Source organism: Parus major, chromosome 12 (assembly GCF_001522545.3).
Source record: "Parus major isolate Abel chromosome 12, Parus_major1.1, whole genome shotgun sequence".
NCBI lineage: Eukaryota > Metazoa > Chordata > Aves > Passeriformes > Paridae > Parus > Parus major.
This window is the reverse complement of record NC_031781.1, coordinates 12773047-12780654: the sequence shown is the minus strand read 5'-3', so window position 1 is coordinate 12780654 and position 7608 is coordinate 12773047.

The window sequence follows — 7608 nt, the reverse complement described above, 5'->3', positions numbered from 1 at the left end:
GTTTCATCCAACCTGTTCATTAAATCATTTCCCAGAACAGGTGGCGTTTGAAGGTTGGTTACAACACTCATAAAAACAAAGATACAATTTTAATAGCTAAATTTTCCTGGTGTTTTTTGTTCCTATGAAAATCAAAACCAAATCCCCACCTGCCTTGACCTTTTGTATTCTGCCATGAATAAAAAGTCTCAGTTACCTATTGGACTGCTCAGAAAAACCTGCAAAATATTCCCCTTTCAGCAACTGATTCCTGATTTGCTGGTCTATTTCAGCAGATAGGGAGACAGGTTCTACACCAATACTGAGACTCGCCTCTTCAAATGATGTCTCCCTGCTATCCTAAGAGGCAATCTTAAACTGTTTCAATCTAAAAGTGGGTTTCAACAGGTCTCATTACATGAGAGAAGTTATTACACAATATTGCAATATCACAAAAGAAGAGCAAAAGCAGCGGAGATTTTTTCAAAGAGCAGTTTGAATTAGTATTTTTCTCACTAATTCAAAATCCTTTGCAAAAGCTGTTAATTGCACCATTTTATATTTAAAACATATTTTTAAATTAGTTTAGGGTTTTCTCTCCTGGAAAATGACAAACCTGAATCTGGACCCATATCTTGGAATTGGAGGAATTTTGCATTTTCCATTCTTGGCGCAAACATGAAAGTAAGATATAAAATGCATAATCAGAGTACTGTCTCCTGAGGAGCACAGATGACTTCAGATCTCTCTAAGCTGCTAAGGAAGATTTTAGAATGGCAGTGCTCCCATCAAAAAGCAGAGGTGTTCAGGCTGGATATTCACAGTAGTTGCCTCAGGTCTGAACTTCTTAAAACAAATCTGTAAAAGCCCAATGTCAGCACGACCAGCTTGGTTCAGCCTGCTGTGGTACAACATGTACAATGACCCACTTTTCCTGGAGTGGGAAATCAATCATTGCATCGTCACACATCAGTTTAGGAGCTGTGGTGGCAGAAGTAGCTTTGTTTCGCATTAGCAATCTGGGTGGGCAGAGAAATGGAAAGATGGATGATGGAGATGCAGAGAACAAAATTAAACACGCTTAAATGAGAATCCATTTCCTGCATGCAGTATCTCTGTGCCCGAGGCACGCTGTCTATCAACAATACACAGGTACAAATTGGCCTGCAGACGGATCTTTAACTACCCAAACACAGCAAACTGCATTAGCAGGACTCTGCTCTGCTGGGCTGCAGCGGCCACAGGAGACAGGACAGCTGATTCTTCCCAGTGACTGAAGTACCGTGATGTGATTAAAATCACTGTTACTGTACTGAAGGGATTGAGAGGGGACACTGTAACCCAGTGCACCTAAACCACACCAATGGGTGCTCTGCAAATCTTGCAATATTTATGGTTAGCAAAGATGTCAGGATGAGAGGAATGGAACCAGCAGCCCTGGTTTGCTTGGAACAGTGAATAAAAGATAACTTCTATCCTTCTTTTCACCCCTCCTGTTTGAACAAGTAATATTTTTATGCTGCCTTCATCAACATACAGGCATGACTCCTGGGAAAGAAATGAAAGTCTGTTAATTTATTTGATCAGACATGAGAAATAATAGAAAACTGAAATGAAGAGCTGTATTTGTCATATGTTTGAATTAGTGAAAAGCTGAAGAAAGCAGAAAAATATTGCAAGGAGTTCAAAGATGAGAGGTTTTATTGAATTAGAAAATTATTAATAGCATTAATCATTTCCAAAACAGGCTTCTTAACATCTATAATGATTGTGTAAAGGATTGGAGAAATAAAAATCAAAGAAAAAAGTCAGATACACAAAGTTACACTTCTTTTTGTGTCTAGAAAGAAAGGGATGAATCTTCCTTGATTTACAGCCAGCCTCACTGGAATGGTTAACCTGTGGGGAAAAGACCAGGTGAGGATCTAGCCCTGAAAGGATAATTTAACATGAAGTATGAAGAGGCAGCTACAGTTCAGATTATAACTAATGTGACGTGTAAACTTCCAGGTTAATTCAGCAGTCCTAGTTCCTGTTCAGTTTTGCATGGAAAGGAAAAAAAGGATGCTGAACTTGTAGTTTCATAAATTACACTATTGCAGAATTAGTTTTTCGTAGCCTCGGGACAGATGCATTCTTCTCAGAATATGCTGTGAGGCTTTGAAGGTCTTAACAAGGCATCTGAGAACCTGCTGAGAACGAGAGGTGGAGGGCAAGCAAAGTGCTGTGATAAAAGAGAGGGCTTTATTTCAATATAATCATAGCAATGAGCTGTGTTATTTGATTTATGAAGACATAAAAATAAATTAACTCAGAGATGCAGGTAAAGCAAAAGGTATGAAAAATGTTAATGGGTGATGCAAACTCTGGCTAAGACATAGGCAGTGGGTCAGAGATTGCTTCGAGGATTACAGGGCTGCACATCTACAGCTCAACCAGCATGACAGGAATGAGCACTGACTTGAGAGGTACTCCCAAGATGTCCTGGCTGGGAAGTGTCCCACAGGGTTTGCACAAGGCTTTTTTGGAAGACCAATACGTTTATTTTCCTGTGTTCTAAAAAAAAAAGAGCCACCACCTTAGGGTAGCCCTAGGCTAAATCACTCAGAACAGACACTTGGTCACATGCTGAGATGCCTACTTGAAAACTTCGAATTAACCTTGAAGTCAAACAGTTCTTTTGTCTCCCGAAATGGCCTCAAAATGGCTGTGTTTGTAAAAGTGTGTGTGGAGAGTTGGACCGATCAGCAGCGAGTTTCTCTTTCAAAAGCAGATGTGTTTCAGAGTCCTGTGGTACGACCTTGCTAGGGCACTGAGTGTGTGTTTAATTCGCAAATCCTCTCCTGTTAAAGGAAGAAGATAAAAATCTATCATCAGTGTGGCAGTGAGCAGAGCAAGCATGTTCATGGCTAGAGCTGAGGGATGAGATGAAAGACCCAGTTTTCTGTCCTGCTTGTCTGTGACCGTGTCTGTGACTCAGTGGGAATTACTGTCTAGGCAGAATTTAAGGTGGAAGCTAATGAGACTACAGACTTAAAGTCTTCCATTATTGCTGGAAATGTTGTTTATGGGTTTCAACACTATTTAGGTTCAATGAAAGTCTTGGGATCCTCAGCTGCAGAAAAGCGAAAATGCTTGGAGTGAGAAGGCTCTATGCTCCATGCTCGATGTTTTTCCACTATGGTGCAGCTTGCCAGGGAGATAACTGCAGCTGTTGGGTTTTTCTCCACCGTGAAGTTGACTCAAGGACAGGCAGGGTTTGCAGGCAGTGTGAACTCAGGCTGCTGTAAGGAGCAGCAGGGGTGTGGTGTGCTGGATCTAGACATGTTACAGACACAGTTACTATGAGTAATCTTGTCTCTGGTAAAGTCACCTTCCACCCCCTTGTCTTCCTGGACTCCTCAAAGCCACTATCATAAAGAGACACCTACTCTTTTAAAAGCCTCATGCATTACAACCAAAACATCATTTAAAACATTGACAAAATTGGTGAGAATGAATAAATGCACTGGAGGTGCAATTTCTGCTCTTCCTTTCCCCTCTTCCTGTCCCCTGCTGATTTCTGCCGAGGAAGTTAGTGTGACATGTCCCTGCCCTCCTGCAAGGAGGTCAGAAAGATGTGCCAGAAGCTCCTGGTGAAGGGTACAGACACAGGTGTGCTGTGCTCCCAAGGGGAGAGGCAGTAATGACTCTGTAACAACACATGACCTTCTGCTGTAAACCCATTGCAAATGGGGTCCAAAGCCAGGCCCCTGAAATTGCTCCACAATGAAGACCAATCAAGCAGACTGCAAAAAACACTTTCCTAGTCAATCCCAGGAGAGCACTTTCAAGAAACAAAAATCTGTTCTATAAATGGTAGAAGCAGACTCCCAATCTGTTTAAGGAAAGAAGAGAAAGTTAAAGAGCGACATTTGCCATACCCATATTCACTCAGAGATACACTCTCTTTGACTGCAGAAATAAGATGATGTGCAAACTTGCATGTTCTGGCTATCTTTTTTAGTTGGTAATGTCTTACAAGAGCCTGTACAGATGTGAATAATTACATTCCAGAAACTAATGCAGCCCCTGGTGGGAGGGTGGGGGGAAGAAATGGCCTTGACAGAACAAGGAAAGAAATAACACTTGTGAGGTACAAGAAAAGTAACTCTTACTTTATTTTGGCTCCCTGTGTTGCAACAGAGAAATGCAGATTGCAGATTACAGCATAGTTCTCTCTTTGCTATTCCTCTCTGGTTTCAGATATCTGCATTTTTGGTGTTTGGGGTGGGTTTTTTTTGCTTAAATCACTAGCAGTCACTCCAATATAGGCTTTTGTAAAGCACTCTGAATTTGAGTGTGGACAGGCAGTACATTAGCTAATATGATTCCATTAAAAAGGGATTCCATAGTCAGTGCCCCAATTAAATGAAGAAGTGTCAATATTAATAAACCTCCCAAAGAAAAGAATAAAATCAGATGCCCCAGTGACCCCTCAGACATGAGCTATCCAGATCAATACATAGCCATAAGCACCGATGGAGATAGATAAACAACAACAATGTATCCAGGCCGCTGAGGTTTGGCAGTACAGCACACCCACAAAGTATCCTTTGTTTTCTCTACTTTTGCTTTCCATTCCCTTATTCTCCAGTGTCAGGAGCATGAGCTACTTGTCTGCAAACTCCCGTTTCTTGCTTGGAGTTCATCCTGTCTCCTCTTGATGCCTGGCCTAAAAAGGATTTCTTGGAAGCGTAAAGATGCCGTCCAGAAAGTTGAATAAGCAGTAATCCAAATCCCTGACAGCTTACATCCCTAATGCAACCAAAATGATTTTCATTCATCTTTTCAATTGTCATCGAGTACAGATCCACTGCAGCTGGGCAAAACTCCACTGGGCATTCACTTTCCTGGAACTGCACCTACTCAGCTCCAAGTCAAAGTTTTGCCAGTGCAAGGAGGGATGTGACCAAATACCACAGAAATGCAGTTGTTACTTACTACAGTGTTTTGCTACTGTGGGAGTGTGGCAAGGCTGTGCCCTTATCTTTTCTTCCCAGATTTCATGTTCACGATGCATATCTTCGTGCCATCAAGGTTTGGTGGTTACAGTGCATCCTGCTCACAGCTAGTGTTGGAGGGTTTAAAACATTTTAGAATTTCAGCATCTCTTTTTGTTGATTTCAGATGAATGGGAGAAGAGGATGCCAAGTTCCAAGAAAACAATAAACACTTTGAGTCCAATTCTTCTTTTGTCTATGCTGGTGTAAGCCTAACCCCTGTTCATGCAGCTGACAGGTAATTTGAGACAGTGTAACACAGGGCAGAGTCAAACCCTTTAATTTGGAAGAAGATAATTACTTCCTCTGGCCCATGCCCAAGGATATATATAAAACATACATAATATAGTAGTAGAAACAGTAATTTTTTAATTTTTTTTGTGGATTTGGGTAAAAATATTAAATTTTGAACTGAAAGCTAGGTTTTCATAGCTATGCCAAAAAGGGGGAATGTTTATCAGAAGTGACCTGAAGAGGAGTACAACTAAATGTGTTTAGAACCTTGAACTGTTGTGTAAGTCCACACAAATTTATAATGCCAGTTTTAAAACAACTAATGATGTCTAAATAGATTTTAGCATCTATTAAAGGTATCACCTTAAGACACATCGATGGGGGAAAAGGCAACTGAGAATTAAATTGTTAAGACTAATTCATAGCAAAGGAATATGATATACCTCGTAATTCCTCCCATATCATCTCAGTTCGTAAAATATGACATCTTTTGTTTTGTTTTGTTTTTCCTGTAGCAGAAACACCAGAGAATGGCATTATTCTCTCGGGGTCAGCACTGATTGCTGTGTGGCTCCCCGGGAGCTGCGGGGCGAGCCCGGGCAGTGCGGGGCTGAGCCGGCGGCGGCTGCGAGCCACACGGGGGAGTCGCAATGCGCGCACGGCCAAGTTCGCGTCTCATAAATCACTCCTTGGAAACCCGATTGCTCCGTGCTGCCGCCTTGTCAGTCTGGCTGGGAGATAACACGAGATCTGCAACGCTTAGCACGGCAAAAAACAAAGCTGGCAACGCGGTGTTTCTGTAACGGAGCGGACTGTAAGGACGGCGGGTCGGGGTTTTTGGAGGGGGAGAAATCTGTGCCGAGCAAGGTTCTCTTTATTGAGAGCTGAGCCACCAGCTTGCCTGGTAATGCCATGTAGAACGCTAAGAAAAGTTAAGGAGAGCTCAGTATCAGTAATATCAGTAATAAAATGCTAGCGGGTTTGTGTGATCCATTAGGAAAGCGGAGGATGTGGCAGGCTCATTGACATGGCCACGCAGAACCTCGGCACGGCCACAATGGGACAACAGGGCTGGAGCATCACATTTCTCACTGCAATGTATTCCACAGCCTTCTACCACATAGCTGCACAATAATGGGCATGGGCCACAGTGTGGGCAGGCTCTGGTGCTCCTGTCCCGGGATTTAATGATGCTGGTATCCTGACAAAAGCCACCTTCAGTAAGTACAGGCCATGAGCAGTGGACATACGGCCTGAAAATCCTGCAGCAGTGAACCACCCTCATCCCCCAAGCCATCCCAAGCCGGAGGATGACACAGCACTGATGAGGGTCCTACCAAAGCACAGAAGGAAGTTCAGACAAAGATGTCTCAACGCGGCGCAGATTTTCTTGCAGTACTCAGGCCGTCCTAACGAGCATTCCCTCGGATTTTTATACATCGTTCTTATGACCTTTCCATATCACACAGGAGATTTACTTTCCCAGCTTATTGTTACCTGCTACTAATCCAGACAGGCTGCTCGCACAATACACCATTATCCAGCAAAACATGTACTGACAAACGCTGTTTAGTGAGCACTGGCCACCAATCCGAGAGAGCCGGGGTCACTGCTGAACAATACCAAGAGAGGTCTCACTAGCTTCTTCTCCCTCCTCCATTCAATGAGCTGTTAATAGACAAGCTGTTAGAGAGAAAAAGAACTAAATAGTTTACAAGCTTACATTTGAAGGCCTGTGAATTGCATTAGCTGAGCCAGCTGAGTGAGAGCCAAGGCAATCTCCCCACGATTGTAGAAAATGTGGCATTGAGGCATGTGGAGGCAAAGAAAGAATGACAGTGACCAGGTTTACAATATGCAAAGCTGAAATAATTACTGCTTTCTGTGGCACAGGATTTTTAGCTGAACTGCAATATGGAATCAAAGCATTCCGTTAAATGCACAAGTGTGTTTGTGTGTTCGTATTTTAAAACTTTCTCTCTTCTATGCAAATATTAATTTACAGCTTTAATAAAAACTTTCCAAAGCTGATTTTTATTATTTCCTCATTGGACCTTTCCCCCTCCTACCTCTCATTCTCTACTGCAGAGGCCACTCTCAGTATGAGAAATGACCACAGTATTTTTCATTACTCTCTGGGTTTTTTGGGGCCTAGCAGTTATGAATAGGAATGTGAACCACTTTCAATACAATTACCTGGACAATAATTTGGGATCTGTGGAGCTGGAATGTGCAACTGAAAATACTTGTAACCCTTTGGTTACTAGCCAAGAGATTGACATAGTTATTTTTAATATTTCATTCTATCCTTTAACTTTACCAGAGGGGGAAAAATAAATTTGAAAAGCAGCAG